Here is a 19206-nt window from a genome sequence, read left to right as displayed (position 1 = left end):
GCTACAGAAGGCTTTGGGGTTGGGGTGTGGAGGAGATGACATTGTTGGCACTGGTATGGAATGGTTGGATTGGGGAGGCATTAAACTGAGCCCCTACTAAAATGGCAGAGAGCAGGAGGCCTCAAGGGTCACCAGAGCCCACCGGGTCATAGTACAGAAGGAACTTCAGAAGCAGACGGATACTTGTTAGGGTCATACATGTCACATTTATACCAGAGTCAACAGTTTCTGCGCCCTGGCACTTTTATGTAGGTATGTGTATGTGTATGTATGTATTTTCAACAGTATCTGTTGAGTTTTCACTCTGGGCCACACTTGTATGGTTCCTGACTCCAGGAAGCTTATAGTCTAATTGCCAGAGATAGGCAATAACTAACTAGCCAAACAGAAGACTATTAATCACTAATTGTGCCTGGCGCTATGAAGAGAAAATGGGTGGTTAGGGAAGGTGCTTATATAGCTCATAACTCAAGAAGCTGTTTGAAAGTTACCTAGTGCTGTGGGTCTCAAACTGTGGCATGCGTCAGAATCATACGCAGGAGTTGTTAAAACACAGAGTCCTGGGGTCCCCCCAGACTTTCTGATTTGGTAGGCCTAGGGTGGGGCTTGAGAATCTGCATGTCTAACAAGATACCTCCTGAGTGGTGCTGATGCTGTTGGTCGATGGGCAGTGCCATTCTAGGCTATTTGTAAAATGTGAAAATGCAGATAACCCCAACTGTCACAGATGAAGCCCTATCTTGCTTTGATGATGGTTTCATTTTAGAGGTGGAGGAAGTGAGCTATGTGGGAAACTCCTGGTGCATGCTCATTCCTGACCAACCAGGAAGTCATTGTTGGGAACACGGATAAAGGAGAATCCCGAAGAGGAAGTGCCCATAGGACCCCAAAGTCGCAAGTGCTGGGGGACTTTCCTGGTTTTCAGAGGATCAATAGCAAGGCCTGACCTCGGGACTCCTTGGGGCCCCCTGCTCCCTACACTTCTCCAGTGGAGAGCAGAGAGGGGAGAGTGAGAGAGAGAGAGAGAGAGCGCGAGATATGAGATGAGATCGGGGCCACATCATGAAGATGCCTGAGGGGCCTGGCCTTTATTTTAGCACCAGGAGAGATGGGGTAGAGCTTGGCAGAGGGCTGTCTTGTGTCCCTTGTGTGACTTGGGCAAGTTCTGTCACCTTTCTTTTATCTGAGCCTCAGTTTGTTCATGTGTAAAATGGGGTAATACTTGCACCTTCATTTTAGGGTTGTTTTGAAGGTAAGATGAGATGAACGGTAGCTAGTGTTTGGTACCTGTTAGACGACCAAGAGCTGTTAACGAGACCAGTTTCTGTTATCCCCTTCTACCTCCTTCCATCCTGAAGAGCACGCAGGACAGGAAACAGGACCACCCGTTCTTAGTCTCCTCCTGCTGCACAGAGCATCTCCTCTTTCCCATCCTGTCCCGTCCCTCCTCAGTGTCCAAGGAGGCAAGGACAGTTGCACTCAGCCGGGGGGCCTCCTGAAGCTCCCTGAACCCCTCCCACATGCGCTCTGTGGAGAGCCAACCCGTACCCCTCTGTCTCAGTTGGGCATCCACGAAAGGGTCCAGCGCTCCCCATCCTACCCCTGGTGTGTCTGGGTCCTGTCGGCAAAAGTCGCCCAGCGCCAGGAGGCGCCTGGGCGCGGGCCCTGGAGTGGCAGGTGGGTCGACCCCGCCTAAGTCCACACTGCGCTGCACCCACGCCAGGGCTGGCACCTAGAATCCACGTGATTTCCCAGCAGCGGCTGCAGTCTCCAAGCGTTGGCTCAGCAGCTCTCCGCGCCTGCTTTCAGTTTCCTGCAGAGCGCTGTGAAGCAAAAGGAGCGCAGCGGGTGAGTACCGAGTGCAGTTGGGGCTGCGGGGCTGCGGGGCCAAAAAGGTGGCGCGCTGGAAGATGCCCAACAGAGTGGGGAGCAGGGGGTGCCCGTGGGCTCTGGAGGAGGAGGTCCCAACGGCTGCGGGGTGGACGAGGTGGACAGACTGATGACCGGGTGGACAGATGGCGCGCCAGCGGCCGGGGCAGCGCGCAGCCTGCTTTCCTGGGGGAGTTTGGAGGATGAGTTGTGAGCCGCAGGGGAAAGCAGTCGGGGTCACCTGGGTTGGGGGTTGCGACCCCGGCTGCGCTCCCCGTCCCTCCCTCTCCTCACCCTTGAAAGCTCCTGTCACCTCCCGGAGCTTCAACTTTTAGTTGCTTTTAAAAGAATTACAGAAGTTACGCCGCTTATTATGCACAATGCAGACTTTTTAGTCTAAAAAAATAACTTTTTATTATGGACAATTCCAAACGTATACAAAAGTAGAAGGAGTAGAATCAGGTGCAGCCATATGGACTTGCTGGTTTTGATAGAATGCAGCCCGGTGTAACCACTACGTTACACTTCAACAGTCACTAACCCAGGGCTTTATCTCTACCACACCCCTCTCGGAAACAAATGGCAAACAGACATCACAGCATCTCAACCGAAATATTTCAGAATGTACAAAAAGATAAGGAGTCTGGAAATAGAAAACATAACCACAATACCATCAGCATACTTTAAACATTTTAACAATAATTGCTTAACGTCCAACTTCACAGACTATTTCTAATGAACATCTTAACCTCATAATAGGTGAATACAGGGGTGTCGTTTGGTTACTTGCTTTCTGCATTTCCATGTCTTTTTCAGCCATTTCTCTCTCCCCCGCCACCTGGAGTTTGCTGGGGTGGCCATTTAGGGAGATGGGGGAGAGCCCCCTGACCCCCCTTCAGCACCATTTGCATCCATTTTATGTTAGGTTCTTATTTTTCCTCTTTGAAAAGTTGGGGGTTCTGTACTTTAAAAAGTACAGACTTTTTAAAGTACAAACTTTAAAAAGCAGTTTGAAAACCTGTACTTCTCAGTCTCACAAACCTGGGAGCGGCAGGAAGTGGGGTACACCCTACACCAGAACCTGGAGCCCATCTCTCCAAATTGCTTTTCCTCTCCTCTAAGAAGCAATAAATCCAGAAAAGCACTAGGCTTGGTCTCCTGCTGGAGAATAGAGGGAGAAGTAAAGCTGATGTCTTCAAGATAAATCCAGGTTCCCCAGTACAAGCTCTCCATCCAGCGTGCTTTCCTGAAACCTTACTGAACTACAGTGCCAACTGGCTATTGGTTATGCCCACCTGTCTTGTCTCCAAGCAGGGCACCAGCTTGACTGGCGCCCAGCATGAGAAACAGACAGACCGAGGCTGTCAGCACCTTGTATTTGCTGGATGACCATGGACTAACTACAGGCATACCTCGGAGATATTGCAGGTTTCATTCCAGACCACTGCAATACAGCGAGTCACATGCATTTTTTGGTTTCCTGGTGCACAGAAAAGTTATGTTTATGCTATACTATAGCCTATTAAGTGTGTAATAGCATTATGTCTAAAAAAAAAGTACATGCCTTAATTAAACAATAGTTTATCGCTAAAAAATGCTAGCTATCATCTGAGCCCCCAGCGAGCTATAACTGTTTTGCTGGTAGAGGGTCTTGCCTCAATGTTGATGAAAACGCAGGGTCTGCGGAGCGCAATAAAACAACTCACCGTGCAGTGAGGTATGTCTGTATTTCATCTCCCACGACCTCAGTTTCTCATCTGTAAAATGAGGATGCTGCTATGTCCTTCAAAGTGTGTTTCGTGGGTTGGATGAGATGAGGTAGGAGGTGTGCCCCGTGCAGGATCAACCTCAAATAACGCACGAGCATGAGGAGCAAGGCAGTCTTGATCAAAGCAGACAAGCAAAAGGGAAAGTTCTTTGAAAGTTTCACAATATGCTGAGGCTTGTTCCTCTGCCAGACACAGAGGTCACTGGTTGTATGCAGGGCCGGGTCAGTCTCCCTACGCCCCAACACACATACCCTCTTCCCCTTTGAGGAAAATTCAGCAAAACTTCTTAGTGTGTTTTTGCCATTCTGTTATGGATTGAATTGTGTGCCTAAAAAAGATATGTTGGAGTTTTAACCCCTGGACCCTCAGAATGTGACCTTATTTGGAAATAAGTTCAGAGCAGATGTGATTAGTTAAGATGCGTCATGCTGGAGCAGATGGGCCCTTCATTCAGTATGGCTGGTGTCCCTGTAAGAGAGGAGAGGGGCATGTGAAAGTAGAGACACATAGGAAGTATACCAAGTGACGAGAGGCAGAGATTGGAATGATGTCTGCGAGCCAAGAACACCAAGAATTGGCAGAAACCACTAGAAGTGGAAGAGGGAAGACAAGGTCCTCCCCTAAAGGTTTCAGGAGGACCACGGCCCTGCTGACACCTTGATTTCAGACATCTGACCTCCAGAATTATAAGAGAATGAATTTCCGTCATTTTAATCCACCCAGTTTGTGGTTCTTTCTTACAGCTGTAACAAAGCTAGGACACCAATTTGCCATCCCAGAATCTCTCCTCTGCCTTCTACACAGAGTTGTCGTTAGGATTAAGTGCAGATACTTTGTAAAAACTTTTTGGAGGCATACCCAGGATGTAAACTATTGCGCTTTTTTGTTTTCAAGTTTTATTGCGGAATATTGGGGAACAGTGTGTTTTTCCAGGACCCATGAGCTCCATGTCAAGTCATTCTTTTCAATCTAGTTGTGGAGGGCACAGCTCACTGGCCCATGTGGGAATCGAACTGGCGACCTTGGTGTTGTGAGCACTGCACTCTAACCACACTAAGCAAACTGGCTGCCCAACTATTGGTTTTCTTTACGGGATTTAGTTTTTGAGTGTTGGCTGGTAGCCCACAGTTTACCTTGGCTGAAACTCAGTCTGCAAGGAAAGCACCCAGATGATTGGAGAAACAAACAAAAAAACCCATCAACTGTGAAGAATTGATCAGTCTGGCTGTTGGTGCCTCTTTGGTCCCTCAGGCCACCGTCTACCGCATTTCAAAACAGGTGTAAGTGGTGAGGCAGGCAAGCATTTGGTTATATGTGGGACTTGTTACCCATAAAAAAAGTGTGATTATGTAACCCACATGCCGTCTGGGGTTTCCTGGGTCCTTGAGAGGTGGGTAAAGTTGACTCAAATTCCCCCCCTTCTCACAAATGGTAGTATGCTATATATAATGATTTTTTAATCTTTTTTAAAAATTTAATGTAATTTGGAAATCATTGTACTTCAGAACAAAAACCAAAACAAATCGGCCCTTTTTTTCTTTTTAACGAGTACATAATATTTCACTGTGTGGTTGTTCCATCGTTGATTTAATTATTGTTGGGTGTTTAGGTTGTTTCCTGTCTCTCGCTATTCCAAATAGTGCTGTAATGAATATCCGTGTTCAAGCATCATTTTTGCATATGTGAGAATGAGTCTTTAAGAAAAACATCCAGGAATAGATTTGTAAGGTCAGGGGAAATATATGATTTGAATTTTGAGATATATGGCAAATTAGCCTCAAGTATTGTACTAATTTTCACTCCCACACCCTCTCCAACAAAGAGGGTGTGTTTTTGTGTTATCAGACTTTTCCATAGTGCAGACTGGGCAATGAAAAATGGTATATTTTTTCCCATTTCTTTTATCATGAAGGATGTTGGGCATCTGTTCAAATATTTCACGGTCACTTGTAGTTCCTTTTCCGTAACTGTTCATATCCATTGCACACTTTTCCATTGGGTTGTTGGTCTTTTTCCTATTGAGCCGTAAAAGCATTTTACATGTTAAGGAAATTAGCTCTGTCTGTAATAGAGTATACTATCATTTTAAGTGGCTGCATTGTTGTCCATAGAATGGCTGAACCATATCCATCGTTGTTCAACATTTGGATTGGGTCTCATTTTTTCCTGCTATGCAGGGTCTGTTTCCTGTTTTATATGAAAAACAAGATGTAACATTTTATTTCTTTTCATAGCTCTCACCGGAATTCCTCTCAGGGAAGGAAGCATTTGGGGGAAAACACCTCGATAGGATTGAGGTGAATGGGGTCTGTGTGCAAAGTGGTCCGCAGGGGCCAGGACGTGGGGGCAGGCAGGTCAGACTCTGCATGGAGCATGTACAAGGGATGGGGGTGCTATATTGCTCCTGAAAGGAAGGCAGGAGGAGAGAAGGGAGGAGGGGGAGAAGTGGAGGAAGGTGTGGCCACACTGGGAGAAGATCCCTAGAAACTCCCTGGGGGTAGGGTGGCCAAAGGGCATTTTCCATCTGTGGTGCCCCCACTCCATGAGGTGGGAACTGACAACGCAGTCTGACTCGGGCTCCGCCCTGCAATCATCAACCTTCTCAGCACACATCTGCTGAGTTTCTACAACATGCCAGGCCCTGTGCTAAGTCCTGGACTATAGCCGGAAACACAACCAAGTCCCCGCCCCATAGAGCTAATGTGCCAATCGGAACAGACAATAAACAAGTACCTAAAGACGTGTAGTAGGTGTCAGGTGGTGGTGACTGCAGTGAAGAAAGATGAAGCAAGTGAGTGGACGGGGGGCGGGGGGGTGGGCTGTGTTTGGAATAGAGGGTCAGGCGTGGCCTTCTCACAAGGGGAGTGAGGCAGGGAGCCATGGACATGGTGATGTCTGGAGGAAGAGGGAACCAGGCAGAGGCCATGGGGGCACGAAAAGAGGAGGGGAGAGAGGAGAGGAGAGGGGAGAAGGAGTTGTTTAGAGTCAGCTGTGCTCGCAGTGCTTCCTGGGAGTGAATTGTTCACATGTAATTGAACAAAGGGCTGGACGTGTAGCAGGAGTCCTGTCAGAGGAGACTGTGCCATTATAACATTCCACGCCCTCCCCTGTGGGGAGATGGCTTTCCAGGCCATGGTGTTTCAGGTGGCTTGGCATCTCAGCCAGTTCCTCAGGAAAGAATGCCCCTGCTGACATCCAACATTGTGGTGAGAATCGTAGTAACTAGAGATTTGCTCACATTCTGGGTTGTTTCCTTAGTCTAGCTTCTCAAAGTGGACTTCTAAAGGGATATGTGGACGGTATTCTTTTATTGTGTTAAAATACACATCACATAAAATTTACCATCCTAACAATTTTTAAGTGTACAGTTCAGTGGTGTATAAGTACATTTAAACACATTGTTGTGACGCCATCACCACCATCCATCCTCACAACACTTTTCATCTTGTAAAACCGAAATTCGATGCCCATTACCCAATAACTTTCCTTTCTTCCCATTCGCCACCCTCTGGCAACCACCACTCTACTTTCTGTCTCCCTGAGTTTGACTACTCTAAGTACCTCATATAGTAAGTGGAATCATACAGGATTTGTCGTTTTGTGTCTGGTTTATTTCACTTAGCATAATGTCCTCAAGGTTCATCCATGTGGTAGCAGGTGTCATGTGTCAGAATTTCCTTCCTCTTTAAGGCTGAGTAAATTACATTGTATGACTACACCACATTTTGCTTACCCATTTATTCATCTGTGGACACTTGCATTGTTTCCGTGTTTTACCTATTGTGAATAATGCTGCTATGAATGTGCTTGTACAATTCCCTCTTCAAGAGCCTACTTTCAGTTCTTTGGGGTATATACCCAGAAGTGGAATTGCTAAATCACACAGTAATTCTATTTTAAATTTTTTTGCGGAAACTACATACTGTTTTCCATAGTGGCCATACAATTTTACATTCCCACCAACAGTGCACAAGTGCTGCGATTTCTCCACTTTGTCGCAGCACTTATTTTCTGTTTTTAGGTTGTTTGTTTGTTTGTGTGTTTTATAGTAGCCATAAATGGGTGTGAGGTGGTATCTCATTGTAGTTTTGATTAGCATTTCCCTAAAGGTCAGCGATGTTGAGCATCTTTTCATGTGCTTATTGGCCATTCATATGCCTTTGGAGAAATGTTTGTTCAAGTCCTTTGTCCCTTTTTTTTTTCTCATTTGTCCCTTTTTTAATCAGCCTGTTTGTTTTTTGTTGTTGGCGTTTTAGGAGCGCTCTCTATATTCTGGATGTTAATCCCTTATCAGATATATGTTTTCCAAATATTTTCTCCCATTTTGTGGGTTGCCTTTTTACTCTGTGAATAGTGTCTTTTGATGTATAAATTTTGTAATTCTCATGAAGTCCAATTTGTCTATTTTTGTTGTTGTCTGTGCCTTTTGGTGTCATTTCTAAGAAATCATTGCCAAATCCAATGTCACGAGCTTTCATCCTATGTTTGCTTCTAACAGTTTATTGTTTGGGTCTTAAATTTAGGGTCTTGATCCATTTTGAGTTTGTTTTTGTGTATGGTGTTAGGTAAGGGTTCAGTCTCATTCTTTTGCATGTGGATATCAGTTTTCTCAGCACCATTTGTTGAAAAGACTGTCCTTTCCCCATTGAATGGCCTTGGCACCCTTGTCAAAAATCATTTGACTGTATATGTGAGAGTTTATTTCTGGGCTCTCTATTCTACTCCACTCGTTTATATGTCTGTCTTTATGTCAATACCACACTGTTCAGATTACTATAGTTTTGTAGTAAGTTTTGAAATCAGAAAGTATGAGTCCTCCAGTTTTGTTCTTTTTCAAGAGTGTTTATTTATTTAGGGTCCCTTAAAATTCCATATGAACTTTAGGGTGCGTTTTTCTATTTCTCAAAAGAGTGTCATTGGGATTGCCCTGAATCTGTAGGTTGCTTTGGGTAATATTGTCATTTTGACAATATTACGTCTTCTAATCCATGAACGTGGGATGTGTTTTCATTTATTTATGTCCTGTTTATTTACATCTTTTTAAATTTCTTCCATCAGTGTTTTCATTGTACAAGTCTTTCACCTTCTTGGTTAAATTCCAAAGTATTTTTTTCTTTTTGACGCTATTGTAAATTGAGTTGTTTTTTTTGTAATTTTCTTTGCAGATTGTTCATTTTTTGTGTATAGAAATGCAACTGATTTTTGCATGTTCACTTTGTATCCTGCTACTTCGGTGAATTCATTTATTAGTTCTAGCAACATTTTTGTGGAGTCTGTAGAGTTTTCTATAATACAAGATTATATCATCGGCAAACAGAGACAATTTTACTTCTCCCTTTCCAATTTGGATGAATTTTATTTCTTTTTCTTGCTTAACGGCTCTGGGTAGAACTTCCAGTACTTTGTTGAATAGAAGTGGTAAAAGTAGGCATCCTTGCCTTGTTCCTGATCTTAGAGGAAAAGCTTTCAATCTTTCACCACTACTGAGTATGTTTGCTGTAGGTTTTTCATGTCTTTTCTTATGTGAAGGTAGTTTCCTTCTAGTTCTACTTTGGTGTTTGTTTGTTTGTTTGTTTATCATGAAAGAGTGTTGAATTTTGCCAAATGATTTTTCTGCATCAATTGAGATGATCATGTGTTTTTTCCCTTAATTTTCTTCATGTGATGTATTACATTGATCAATGTTCATATGTTGAATTATTCTTGCATTGCAGGAATAAATCCCTTGATCATGGTATATACTATTTTTAATAGGCTTCTGATTTCATTTTGCTAGTATTTTGTTGAGGATTTTTTCATCAATGATCATAAAAGATATTAGTCTGTAGTTTTCTTGTAGTGTCTTTGTCTAGCTTTGGTATCAGGGTGATGTTGGCCTCCTAGAATGATTTAGGAAGTGTTTCTCCTCTTCAATTTTGGAAAAATTTGAGAAGGATTGGTATTAGTTCTTTTTTAAATGTTTTGGTAGAATTTACTAGTGAAGCCATCAGGTGTAGGGATTTTCTTTTTTGAGAGGTTTTTTAATTGATGATTCATCCTCTTACTAGTTATAGGTATATTCAAGTTTTCCACTTTTTTGTGACCTAGCGTTCGTAGGTTTTGTGTTTCTAGGATAGTTTCTATTTCATCTAGGTTATCCAATTTGTTGGCTTACAACTGTTCATAGTACTCTTTTATAGTCCTTTTTATTTCTCTGGAATTGGTAGTAATGTCCCCACTTTCATTTCTGATTTTAGTAATTTGAGTTTTCTCCCTTTTTTCAGTTCATCTACCTAAAGGTTTGTCAATTTTGTTAATGTTTTTGAAGAACCAACTTTTGATTCATTGATTTTCTCTATTGTTTTTCTAGTCTCCATTTCACTTATCTCTACTCTAATCTTTATTTCGTTCCTCCTGCTAGCTTTGGGTTGTTTGTTCTTCTTTTCTAGTTCCTTAAGTTGTAAAGTTAGGTTGTTGATTTGAGATCATTCTTATTTGGTTTTTTTTTAAATTATATATTAAGATATTATCATTCAGAAATTAGTGATTTTTTAAAAAAACTTTTAGTTTTATTTTAGGTGTGTTTTTCCAAGACCCACTAGCTCCAAGTCAAGTAGTTGTTTGAATCTAGTTGTGGAGGGTGCAGCTCACAGTGGCCCATGTAGGGAACGAACCAGCAACCTGTTGTTAAGAGCACCGCGCTCTAACCAACTGAGCTAACTGGCCTCCCTTCATTCTTGTTTTTAATGTAAGCATTTATAGCTGTAAATATTCCCTTTAACAATGCTTTCACTGTGTCCCATAAGTTTTGGTATGTTGTGTTTTTTTTCACTCATCTATTTCACTCAAGTATTTTCTATTTTTCCTTGTTATTTCATCTTTGACCTATTGGTTGTTTAAAATTGTGTTCTTTAATTTTTATAATTTTGTGAGTTTTCTGGTTTTCTTTGCAGTATTGATTTCTAACTTATCCCATTGTGGTCAGAGAAGATACTTTGTATGATATCTATCTTTTAAAATCTATTGAGACTTAATTTGTGGCCTAACATCTGGTCTATCTTGGAAAATGTCACATGTGCCCTTGAAAAGAATGTGCATGCTGTTGTTATTGGATAGAGTATTCTGTAAATGTCTGTTAGATCTAATTGGTTTGTTGTATTAAGTCCTCTACCACCTCAGTTATTTTCTCTGGTTGTTCTATCCATTACTGTGAGTAAGTCTCAAAGTCTCTAACTTTTATTGTAAAACTACTATCTATTTCTCCCTTCAGTTATGTCGGTTTTTGCTTATATATTTTGCTGGGCTCCTTACCCCAAAGACTCTTTCATCAGCTCTGCAGGTCCCTGTGATATAGGCTCGCCTGATAAACAAGTTAACCATGGCTCAGAGAGGGCAGGGACTTGCCTGGTGTCACCCAGCAAGTTTGGGGCAGTGGAGCTCAGAACTGAGGTTCCAGCCTACCAATCCCCCTTCCCCGCTCACCCCAAGCCTTTCTTTTGCCCATGTTTTATGTATTTGGTCACTGTGGGCTAGCACGGGAGGAAGTGATTCAGATACTCACTCCAGAAGCAAAATTCCTCTTCTAACTTTAAAAGGCCTAGCTTTCTGGTCATTGATATTCTGTCTTCTTTCACTGGAAAAAAAAAAAAAAAAAAGTGTTTATTTTGAACCACACAGGTAATACAGGACTAAAGTCTCCTTGCAGAAAGCGAAACACCTTATACATGAGGCTGGAATCTCTGTTACTACTGCTCCCTACCCCAAGTCTATCCTTTCCAAGTATCAGATAACCAGTTTGACGTGTTGCCTCCAGAACTGTATCTAAGCCTTTAGATATTAAAAATAATACTTATATCGGGCTCACTAACAGCCAGGCCCTGTTTTAAGTGATCTACATGTAGTAACTCATTTAAGCCCACAACAACCCTGTGAGGTAGGTGCTGTTATTATCCTCATTTTACAGATGAGACTATTGAGGCCCAGAGAGGCTACATTACTTGCTTGACACCACACAGCCTGCCAGTGGTGGAAAGGTTCGTCCCAAACCTAGACAGCCTGGCTCCAAAATTCTAAGTTATTTTAACCTCTAAGTTGTAAACACCTGTTACTGTAGATCTGTGAGAAGAAACATAGTATTGTCTGTTTTTTGTTTGTTTGTGTATTTTTAAGACAAATGACATCATATTGTGCGTCTCATTATACACTGTGTCTTGTTTATGCAATAATACCGTATAGCTTAAGAATTCAACTGTGTCAACACAGAATCAAATGGGCTTCATGCCCATAATCCAGTGGTCACACCAAATCAGACATTGCTGTACAATTCCCTTATCTCACAAGCCATTGGCTTTCTGCTGAGCAGTTTGGCTCTGGAATCAAGGGGTGGGGGTGTACTTTAAGTTTTAGAAGTCACTGCTAATTTGCTATTCAAAGTGGGCAGACCAGTTTCCAGGCTGTGGATCTGAACTTTAGGATCCAACTTCTCTCCTTTACATCCGGAGCCTTCTTCTACCTGCCCCTCTCTCAGCCCCACAAACTTCAAAACCAGCACAAGATTCTTCTGGGATCCTGGACATGGGAGATAGAGGGGATTTCCAAACCTTAGTTTCATTTTTGGTTTGGTTTGGGTAGGCTGAGCCAGGACTTGTGTGAGAGGAGTTGGCAGAGCCACAGAGATGGGGCACGAGGGGTCAAGGAACAGGCCAGAGGCAGAGATGGACTCCCAACTTAGTGAGGGGGTGCAGGGTGAGTGTTAGTCATCCGGAAACAACCTCAGGGTCTCATCTAAATATAGCCACTTCCGGGGCCTTTCCATCCGCAGCCTCACAGAGGGCAGGAAGCACTTGGCTTTGGTTTGCTGGTGAGGCAGGGCGCCAGGTGCAAGGGAGCACAGAACCAGTCTCCCTACTGGGAATGGAGAGCCGGGTGTCATGGTGGCCTAGAACAATAGCTCCCATTCTTGTTAACACATCAGAATCACGTGGGGAACTTCTAAAAGTACTGATGCCTGCCTTCTACCCCCAGAGACTGTGTTGTGATTGGTCTGGGGTGTGGCCTGTTCATGATTAGATTAGAGTCACTCCCAGATGATTCTAATGTGTAAACAAGTTTGAGAACCACCAGCCTGGCAAACCCAGGGAGAGGCCTCTGGAGGCAGGACCAAGTGGAGCAGGATCCTTACCATGGAAGCCTCACCAGTCATTTCCTGTAGGTGCTGGGCCCAAACTGCCAGGGCTGAGCCCGAGAGGCCACTACCTGGACACCTGCTGCCCTAGCCAGGCCAGGGCTGGCTCTAGGGCACCCTGGACCCAGAGGAGGGTGCATATGGAGACCCCAGGGGGTCCTTTGGTGGAAAGTCAAAACCTTTCCAGCAGGAAGGTGGCTGTCATGAAGGAGGCGATTTAGAGTCTAGCGATGAGGGCTGTTACCCAGATTCCCAGGTTTCAGTGACAAGAAAAGAGCGGCCTTGTCGAATTTGGAACAGGGACCATGCAGGCCCAGGTCTGAGCCCAGAGTGTAGACATGGATTGCTTGGCTTTCTCTGGAGCCCCTTCCGCCCCGAGAGAGCTTCAAGGCAAGGAGGCATTTGTTCAACTCCCAACTCTGTGACTCTCTAGCTAGTGAACTGGGCAGGTCCTCTTCCTGCTGGGAGCCTCGGTAAAGCACAAGACCATGCACTTTAAGTCCTACAGGACACTGTCATTGTGAGGGTTTTGAAAGGAACAGTCGGCCCTTCCAGCATCATTCCCCATGGAAATGTGCTGTGTCAAGGACCCCTCTTGCCTACTCTGCCAGGTGAGGGAGGAAATGACTGCTAACGTCTCCCTAAAGGTACACTCCATGGGCCCCTGTGAAAGGAGGGTGATTTCTGGGGTGGGGATGCATGGGCCTTCCAGAAAGAGCCCGCTGGGTCAGTCTGGCTCTGCCTTTGCTTCTTATTTGCTGAGAGTGCCAGAAAGGCCTTTCCCTCTCAGGGCCTCTGTTTCCCCATCGGTAAAGTGGTCCTGGCATGGACCCCACAGTCGGGACTATTCCAGCTCTGTCCTTGTGGGCATCTAGACTCAGGCGTCCTCCAAAGCCTCAGACTATAATTTGCAACCCCAAGGGAAGGCGGAGGCCCTGGGTTCTCTGTTATCAGCCCTCGCAGGCCTCGGCGTGGAGGATTCTGAGAGGGCTTGAGGGATTCTGTGGGTGCCGGTCCACCCCAGGGTCCTGACCTGTCCTCTCAGTCCTGAGAAACCACCTTCAATGGCGCATTCCTTTTTCTTTTTCAAAGATATTATATTTCTGTCCAAATGTATGCAGTGACTCGTGACCTGGGGTGATTTTCTTATTGCTCCTGCTAACCAACCACATCCTTTCTAAGCCTGAGGTTAGCACTTTCAGGCTTCTTGTTCTGTCCCTCTCGCCCTACTGCCTGTCTGCAGCCCTCTCTGCCTTCACTTCTTTCACCATGGCCCAGGAGCCAGGGATGGAAGTCAGGGTCTGCCATGGGGACAGGGTTTCCGGCCTCCCGCAGGCCTTTCTCCACCACCTGAACCTCCCAGAAAGCCTGGGAACAGGTAGGGAAGGTGGTGTCTCCCTTGCAGATAGAGATGAAGAAACAGGTGCCAACAAGCCAGGGGATCTGTCAGCTCCTGTCTCCTTAACACACAGCTTCACGGAAACTCCCCCTTAATCCAAGCCTGGAAATCAGGAAGAGGGAAAACCGAAAGCAACAGTAGCCAGAATTCTGTGACTCAAGTCATATCCTCTCCTCCACCCCTCCCTTCCTTCTTTGTACCCTACCCTAGGGTACAGTAAACACCACTGTACTCGGCAACAGTAACACCACTGGTAATAATAGCTACTCGTAACAGGTATTGAGCTTTTCTCATGCACCAGATGCCATCAGGGATTTTGCCTCCTCATCTCCCAACAACCTCGCCAGCTAGAGATTACTATTACCCCTATAGCACACCGATTGGCGCTCTCTCACCTCTGCTGGATCCCCCTAACAGGCCAGTGCACCTACCCCCATCCACTGTGGGTGTGGGCCCTCAGCCGCTCCCTTCCTCAAAGGAGACGGATTTTTGAGGCTGACAGGAATTGCCTCTGGCAGAGATGACTGGGCCATCACCCCGCCCTCCCCCCACTGCTGGACATGGCTCAGAGCCAGTGACTAACAGATGTCGCGATATAACGGCCCAGTGCCTTACCTCTTGGCAGGACAAACTGTGGTGTCACACTCCAGAGTTCCCCATGGGTCAGGATGAAACTAGACTCTTCCTGAAACTCCATCTTTGCTTAGCTTCTTCCTCTACCCTGTCCTGTGTCCCTTACCCCTCAATAAGTAACGTTTACAGACAACCCTGTCTTGGGCTCTGCTTCTAGCGTCTGAGCTACAGCATCCCCATTTTATAGTTGAGGACACTGAGAAACCAAGAGACAAAGTAACCTGACCAAAGTCCCACAGTTGGTAAGTAAGAGAGACTCAAACCCAGGGCCCTCGTGTCAAGGTATTTGTGGTGTTCCCAGAATGCTGAGGGAAGCTGGCCCACCCAGAGGAAATGACAGTGCAGAATGGTCAGACCTGCAATGGCAGAAAAAGGACTGAAGCCCAGTGGTGGGGCCGTGACTTGGTTGGGAAGGCAGCCAGGAAGACTGATTTCCCTGAGAAGGGAACAAGAGCTGGGTCCGGAAGGAGAACGAGGAGTTTGCAAGGTGGGAAAAAAGGGGAAGGGTGTTTGAGGTAGAGTGAGGGGAATGTGCAAGTCAGAGCAAGTCATCAGGGCATTGTGAAAGAGGATGGCAGGCGGGGCTCTGAGCGTTGTCACAGGTGTGTGAGGGCCCAGTGGGGGCCAGAAACCAGATGGTGAGGGACCATTTGTTTATTCATCTTCTGAACTTTTCCTGGACACCTGACGTAGAAGTCATATTAACATGGCACAACTTTACTTTGGAGGTGGTGGGAAGCTGAGGGGAAGTGTAGATGGAAATGAGCCCAGACCAGAGCTGAGTCTTAGAGGTAACTCTGGCTGTACATGTGTGCACGCATGGACATACATGCTCTTGCATGCATGTATGTTAGCATGGGTACACGTGTGCATGTGTGTGGACTGGAGGTAGGGTCTCTCCAGACAAAGGGAACAACCAGGGCAAAGGCCCTGGGGCTGCAGTTAGGCAACTGGATCTGAGTTCTCCACTTCCCCCTGTAACCTCTACACCAATGGCACTGCCAGGGTGGCAGGAAAGAGTCCCCAGGAGCACAGTGATGAGGGCAATGGAATTGAACTGAATTGAATTGAAGCCAGGGTGGAGTAAACCTCCGTGCAGACCCCTCAGTGAGACCAGCACCCCAACAAGGCCTCCAGGCACACCCCTGCCCTTTTCCCTCTTGCAGTCTGGACCTGGAGTAGCAAGAGCACTGGGCTGTAAATCCATGTGCCTGGGTTCCCTCTGGGCACTGCTGTGTGACCCTGGGCATTTCACTGCCTCTCTCTGGGCCATGCTTGAACACCCTGTTTCAGGGATGCACTGGTGGTTTTCCTAGGTGGCACTTTGGACTGAAGGCCAGAGGCCCATGCTAAAATGCAAATATGATGGCTTGAGAATTTATTAGGTTTTATTATTTTGGCTCTGTTAGCGGCAGCTCTGGGCTCTTGTTTTCTGTAGAATCATAATGAAACCATGCATCTGAATAACATGAATCTCAAGAGCTATATGTAAATCAAAAAGTGCTAGCTATGCATGGAGAAACTGATAGAAGCACAGTGACTGAGAATGTCTCTCTCATTCTTTGTTGGATACACCAAATAAATATGAACAAGAGATATGGGGGTTTGGGGTTTTTTGTTGTTGTTTTGTTTTTCAGTAATCAAAGTATTTTTTATTATTAATTTCAGGTATACAAAACAACACAGTAATTAGACATTTATAGACCTCACAAAGTGATAACCCAATAAGTCTATCACCCATCTGACACTGTACATAGTTATTACAATATTTTTTACTTTATTGCCTATGTTGTACTTTATATCCCTATGACTATTTTTTTAAATTATAGTTGACTTTCAATATTATTTTATATTAGTTTCAGGTGTTCAGTGTAGTGGTTAGACATTTATATAATTTATTAAGTGATCCCCCCAATAAGTCTAGTACCCATCTGACACTAAACATAGTTTTTACAATATTGACTATATTCCCCATACTTTAATGTACTTTGTTACATTAATTACATTTAATGCATCCCCATCACTCTTTTGTAACTACCAATTTGTACTTCTTAATCCCTTCACCTTTCTCACCCAGTTCTTTATTTCTCCTTTAATTTTAAATGATAGCTTTGTTGGGTAGAGTAGTCTTGGTTGTAGGCCCTTGTTTTTCATCACTGAATATTTTCTGCCAGTGCCTTCTGGCCTACAAAGTTTCTGTTGAGAAATCAGCTGATAGTCTTATGGGAGCGCCCTTGTGAGTAACTAGCTGTTTTTCTCTTGTTGCTTTTAGGATTCTCTCTTTGTCTTTAACCTTTGCCATTTTAATTATAATGTGTCTTGGTGTGGGTCTGTTCGGGTTTATTTTGTTTGGGACTCTCTGGTGTGTTTTTTAAGAGATTTTATTGGGGAAGGGGAACAGGACTTTATTGGGGAACAGTGTGTACTTCCATGACTTTTCCAAGTCAAGTTGTTGTCCTTTCAATCTTAGTTGTGGAGGGTGCAGCTCAGCTCCAGGTCCAGTTGCTGCTGTTAGTTGCAGGGGGCGCAGCCCACCACCCTTTGCGGGAGTTGAACCGGCAACCTTGTGGTTGAGAAGATGCACTCCAACCAACTGAGCCGTCCGGGAGCTCAGCGGCAGCTCAGCTCAAGGTGCCATGTTCAATCTTAGTTATAGGGGGCGCAGCCCAGCATCCCTTGCGGGAGTCAAGGAGTCAAACCAGCAGCCTTGTGGTTAAGAGCCCACGCTCCAACCTACTGAGCCATCTGGCCACCCGGGAGCTGAGCGGCAGCTCATTGACTTCATTCTAGTTGCAGAGGGCACAGCTCACTGGCCCATGTGGGAATCAAACTGGCAGCCCCGTTGCCCAGAGCTCACATTCTAACCAACTGAGCCACCTGTCCACACCTCCGTAAGCATTCTTATAACCAGAGTTTTAAACTCTGTCTCTAGTAAGTTGGTTACCTCCATTTCGTTTAGTGTTTTTTTTTCTGTAGTTTTCTCCTGTTCTTTTATTTGGGACATATTTCTTTGTTTCCTCATTCTGGCTGCCTCTCTATGTTTGTTTCTATGTATTAAGTAGATCTCCTATGTCTCTCAGTCTTTGCTGGATGGCCTTATGCAATATGTGTCCTGTGTGGTCCAATGGCGCCGTCTTCCTGATCACCTGTGTGTGTGCTCCAGGAGTGTCCCTTGAGTGTTTTGTGTGTATTCTCGGGTTGTAGTTGAGCCCTGATTGCTTTTGGCATGCCAGTGGGTTGGATTGACTCTCAGGCTGACTGACTATGAAGATTGGCTATGCCCACAGTGTGTGAGCTGCTGTGTTGGGGCTGACTTCTCAGAGGAGGATTCGCCCCAGTGGGCTCTTGTGTCTGTTAAGACCATCTTTTGGGTGTGCCGCTTGTAGGGCTAATGGGGTAGTGCTCTGGTATGTTCTGAAGCCAACCTCTGGGTGTGTTGCTTCTGGTGCCTCTTAGGAAGGGTTGCTGTGCAGGCCAATTTCAGCCTTGCCTGTGACTAGCCCTGGGCTACCTGGTAGGAGCTACAAAGCTATATGTGGTTGGTTGCTGCCTGTGCTGGACCTGGAGGCATGTGGGGTAGCCTTGCTATGAACTGGTGCCAGCTGCCAGAAGTATTGAGCCTGGCCCAGCTTAGCAAAAGGCCTAAGGCCTCCCTAAGCCTGTTCCCACCTGACGGCTGTCCATGAGACTCAGTCGCTGAAAGAGCTTTCCTGGGTGCACAGGCCAGATGGTTGACCCAGTGTTGAGAGTGCCCTAGGTGACGTAGCACCAGCTGGGAGGGGTGGGGTCTCAGGGAGTCAGGGGGCATGGTTAATGAAGATTCAGTTCTTGCACCAGTGCCCAGCTTGTGACCACTTCACAAGATGCCCTGAGTCAGTCACCACTTGCCTCACTCTGGCAGATCTCTGACAGCCACTAAAGAGAGGCTGCAGCGCCAGCTGGGGCTGACTGCCCACCACCAGAAGTTCCCTAGGCCACCTTGGGTCAGTCGTTGCTGTAAAAGGCTTCTGCAGCTTGTGGGGCAGGGCCGGCCACCCAGGAGCTGAGAGTATTGCAGCGAAGCAGCACTAGCTGGGTGGGGCGGAGACCCAGGGCATCACCAAGGTGGTGCACATGTGCGGATTTTACCAGACCAATGCTGTGTCAGATTTGGTCCTTTGGGAGAGGGTTCAAAACACGAACAATGGTGCCTTCCTGTAGGCTACACATGAGGCAGCTCCACACAGCAGCTGTGCCTCCAGCTGTCCTTGAAGCCCCACAACTCAGTCTTTCCTCGTACGAGGCCTGACAATTAAGTTCGCAAACTCATCCTAGAAAAGGTGCTACCTACCTCATTGCTGAATATCACTAGGGTCACCTTCAAAGTACCCCCT

General features: G+C 45.6%; 1 protein-coding gene and 1 long non-coding RNA gene across 2 annotated transcripts in view; one reads left to right on the top strand and one right to left on the bottom strand.

Moving 5' to 3' along the window:
• The first annotated feature begins 1710 nt into the window (after positions 1-1710).
• The window catches only part of NLRC5 (NLR family CARD domain containing 5), a 74875-nt gene continuing 57379 nt past the window's right edge, over positions 1711-19206 (top strand). Inside the window, exon 1 of the mRNA XM_019754160.3 lies at positions 1711-1848. The gene's annotated coding sequence lies outside the window, so the exon portion shown is untranslated. The remainder of the gene's footprint in view (positions 1849-19206) is intronic.
• LOC141567507 (uncharacterized) lies at positions 3968-14954 on the bottom strand. The gene is made up of 3 exons (XR_016022070.1): positions 14816-14954; positions 11179-11250; positions 3968-4106 (listed from the first exon to the last, which is right to left on the bottom strand). It is a non-coding gene; the product is annotated as an uncharacterized LOC141567507 (long non-coding RNA).

The sequence above is a fragment of the Rhinolophus sinicus genome, chromosome 8 (genome assembly GCF_057876585.1).
Source record: "Rhinolophus sinicus isolate RSI-liver-muscle chromosome 8, RSI-T2T, whole genome shotgun sequence".
NCBI lineage: Eukaryota > Metazoa > Chordata > Mammalia > Chiroptera > Rhinolophidae > Rhinolophus > Rhinolophus sinicus.
This window is presented reverse-complemented; position numbering and strand designations above follow the sequence as displayed.